Consider the following 4,579-nt stretch of genomic DNA (forward strand, 5'->3'; position numbering starts at 1 on the left):
TTATATCCCTGCCTGTGCCCCCACCCTCTCCCTGCACACGGGCTGCACCTCCCCACACTGTCCCACCCCCTCCCCTCACTTCTTGTTTTTACATCAGATTCTCGGAAACGGCTGAAAAAGCGAAAGCAGCGGTGCTCCAGGAAGGGAGCGCCTCCTCCGAGACAGGAAATGAGCCCCGGGGCTTCCGCGGGGGAGTGAGGAGGGGACATGGCCGGCAGCCCCTGCCTGGTCCTGGGGGCTTCCCAGGGCACCAGGAATGGCACTGGGAAGGAATTGGAGCACTGCGGGGAGCCAGGATGATAAATAACATAAAGAATAGAAAATTTCAGTTCCCCTGAACCTGATGAATAGAGTTTAAAGGCTCACTAGCAGAAAAGATAAAAGAATATAAAAATATTTACACAGGATGATAAACGTGTGTGGAACCAGTGGAGAAGGAGAGAAAAGAATTACAGGGGGTTTTTGTTTATTTAACCGCGTCCACCACAGTAAAGTTAAACAATAAAACACCTTGAGTGCATAATTCTAGAATAAAAAGGTGCCAGCTCCATGGACAGTAGAATTATTGTTCCTAACCAGAATAAGACTGAGGAAAAAGAATGAATAACTGTCACTAACGTACTACTTAGGTCTGTATCTTGAGAGTCAACCAGAATCTTTGTTCGCCGAAGACACCTCTAGAGTGTCACCAAGGGATTAGTCATGAAAGTTCTAATGAAAATATAAATATCCAAGTAGCCAAAATACTCAGTGTAATAATTGCTGGGTATGTTCTCAACTAAAGTTGGGAGGAATGGGATTCCCTTGGAGGGCCCACCCTACAGGGTGGCAGAACTCCGTCAATGGGCTCTGACTCATAACGGAGTCAGTGCAGGGACAGTTAAAGAGGACTGTGCTGTGAGCAAAGGAATGCAATTATCAGTTTTACAGGATTCACTAGGATTTCCCTTCAGGAGTAACCAAACCCTGTAATAGTTAAACGCCACAATGGGAAAGGATTTCTGTCCTTTACCATCAATGTCAGTAGAACTTGGGGTGCTGGAGCTGTAATAAATGGTTAAAAGTTTTTCTTTTGGTTAAAAAGAAGTTAATAGTTACTTGTTATATACAGTTAATAAGTTGATTATTATTGCGAGTGTACGGGTATAATGCTGCTGTGTGATCAAATGGGGGAAGAGTGGTAGGTCTACAGAAAAGTGGAGAATGTTCTGGAATGTTCTTAAGATGACTTAATGGTTTATGATGTAAACATCTTGAGGAATTATTGGTTAGGGGGCAAACCAATCACTCGACGCCCCAGAGATTGATGGAGCTGAATGCCAATGAGGACCCTAGCAACGAGCCACCAGAGGGAGGATCGGAGTTCCACCAATCATAACATCAGAGGGACTACAAAACGGCCCCGGGGGCTCAGCCCCTGCGTGGTCGGGTCTTCCTGAGGAACCTGAGTCCGAAGGAATGCCCTGTGTGTCACACTGTTGGTTTTTTTTTCTGGCTTGTCGCGGAGCCTGGGCTTATCCTGGGTTCCTGCTCTCAGCGGTTAACAAATAAACGAGTTGACTTTTCCTTTAAAAGTCTCGGCCTCGTTTACAACAATTCTGGGACTCGTCCGGGATAAGCCACGCCCCCTGGGCGGTCCCGAGGAAGGACAGGTCCCGGGAAGATGTGTCTGGCCGATTTTTGCCACCCGGAGTTTGGATTTCTTCGAGGCCGTTGACGGCAGCTGGCTTTCCCGAGTAGCGGCTGAGAGCACGACAGCCCAGAAGGGAGAGGGCCCTCCGGGAGGGAGCGGGGCTCGCAGGTACGCTGGGTAGTGCTGTGAGTGGGGTGAGGCATAAGGGGGTGCGAGAGTGTGTGTGTGGGCGGCCGGTTGGAGCGGGGGCTGCGTGGAGCGGGCTCCCGGAGCGAGTGTGGAAGCGAGTGTGGATGAGAGAGTGTGGTACCCTTAGGGACCCCACGGAGGGGGAGACGGGGGAGTACCTCCTTTTCGCCGCCCTTACCCGCGTAGGCTCCCGTTCCTCCGCGGTTGGAGGCTCCGAGGGGTGGCGTGGCACTGGGTGTGAGGGCTGCTGGACTCTCGGGTGGGACACCGGCGCACGCGGTGAGATCCCAACGGGGGGGGGCACAGTAGCCTCACCGGCCACGGCTGCCTGGAGGGCAGTTCCTCAGGGCAGATCAAGGGCGGGTCTGGCACCTGGGGAACTAGGACCTTTGGAAGTTGGAGGTTAATAACTTCTGCCCGGGGACCATCAGGTTTGGGTGGCCGCCGGACAGGGGATTGCCCTTTCTCTGGCAGGGGAAGGTACCCAACCCAAGGGGGATTAAGACCCCGAGTGAGAGATCCTGAGTGTGGATTCACGACGGGGGAAGTTTCTCACGGCGCCTCAAGCTGGGAATCCTGTGTGCAGGGGATTCATTGAGAGAGTGAGAAAAATTCCTCGCAACGCGGTGACAAGGAGAGGCCACCGGTTGTGAGAAGCTCTCTCACTCATTAGGAGTGAGAGGGAGTGTTAGAACCTGCCAGGATAGGGATAAGTTTTATTCTTGAAGAGCGGACAGAACTCCACTACTAAATAAGTAGTAAAGTAGGTATGTTTATTTCCAGCTGGGACACACGGGGGATCACTCCTCCAACGCCATGCGTGCCGACAGCTGCATTCAGCTCGGTATTTATCGGGTTACAAGTTCCATATTCATTAAGTTTTGCAACACGCCTGTACATATTTATCACTTAGCCCCGCTTCGTATTATAATGAACCCAAAAGTCATTTACATCCGCGTTGCGCTTGTGCAGTGTGGTTTGGTGTTTTCTTGGTAGGGGTCTCCGGGGGTCTTTTGGAGGAAGGCTGACGGTCTTCCTCGTCTTGAACTTTTAACCTTTCTTCCCCGTGCATGCTCTTTTGTATCCCTGGCCTTTGAGACTGGTTTGAGCTAGTTTGCAGGATGTCTGTCTGAGACCCCCCTGGTTTTATCAGAGTTCTCTTATCTTTTCTTCCTGCCCTGATATGCTGGCCAAGCTGGATGCATTGTTCCTGACAAACTAATTCTCCTGCTTCCCAGTCCCCTGATTCAGTCCCCCATTTTCTAAAGAGTTAGTAAATTCTTTTACTAATACTTAAATTCTTTTTCTAATGAATTTTTTGGTAGGCATCTCTTAATGTTTTTCCGTGTGCGTTTGACAAAGTAGTTAGAACTGATAACCTTTTGAGTACTCTATAGTTCCAAATTAGTAACGTGATCGACAGCATGAGGCAGACACTAACCAAGGTTAGTAAGACAATGATGGGGTGACATAACGTATTTAGGATGCCGGTTGCGGTAGGTGACCACCCGAAAAGCGAGTCCCACCAGTTATGGCTTGCGTCTTGTTTTACTCTTTGCAAGATTCTGCTGATTTCTTGTGTGTCATAATGGACGGTGATTAAGGTCTTTTCCCCATTTCTTTGGATTTCTCTCAAAATCTCTATTAGGTCCTGATGTTTCACTAATTGCTTTACTAATGTTAGGTCCATCCCAATAGGTGTGGGTAGCAATTTATGGTAAATGGTGTAGTTAGACCTTACTAATTGATGAGACACAACTGGTGCTAAATACGAAAAGTCACACCCAACAATTTTGGCAAAATTACAAATACAAAAATTAGAGTGATTCATGGCAGTTACATTAATAACATTGTCATCTATTATAGAAGTGCAGATAGTTCTTAAGCATACACACACTTGACCAATATATACAAGTACAGTTTTTGGTGAAGTGTCTGGGTGGATCTCAAAGTGACAAATGCCTTGTTCTGCATCAAGACATATGCCTCTGGCATCAAGTGTATTACTTTCACTGATAAATCCTTGTTGTTCCCATGTGATGCAAGATTCTAAATTCACCGTTTGCCATTTTTCTCCTACCGTCCGAGCCCATACTCTATGTTCAGAGGGGTAAAAAACTGTCCCTTTATGGTTTAGTCCCAATGCAACAATAGGATGAATTACATCAACTGTGGCATTCCGTATCGTAAGCACGAAGGCAGTAGCTATATTGGTCATTGGGTCATAGGTGAAATTTATCAAGGTCCACCAGGATTGGAGCTTTCTTTCTGTTTTTAGTAGCATTGTTCCAAACAGCCTCTCGGATTTCAATAGGAAATACACCTTCATTACCTTCTCTTATGATTAAGGAAGCTGTGGACTACATCCATAATTGAGCTTGTATGCAGCTAAGGGCTAATGAGACGCTGTCTTGAGCTATGCCAAGTGTGTTTAATATCAGTTCGTGGTCCAGGTTGCTGAGTTTTGCTAGGTCTGGGAGTATTTTTGAGACTTGCCACTGGCTGTTTTCTAATGCTAAGAGGGAGGATTGTAGGGGCTGTTTTAATTTGGTCAGATCACTGGTCCCTGTGGCCAGTTTGTTCATCAGTATCTCTGAATCAATCCCATTTATGACTCCCAGTCCTGTTCCCAGCATGCCAGTCAGGTCTCTCCGCATTCTGCCTTTGAGGGGGGTTAATTAAAGGGGAGCAGGCTGGTTGGATTTCAGAAATGTTAATTTGCATTAGTAGTTCTACACGCTTAAGAGACCATTCTGG

The sequence above is a fragment of the Coloeus monedula genome (assembly GCF_965178545.1).
Source record: "Coloeus monedula genome assembly, chromosome: 20".
Taxonomy (NCBI): Eukaryota; Metazoa; Chordata; class Aves; order Passeriformes; family Corvidae; genus Coloeus; species Coloeus monedula.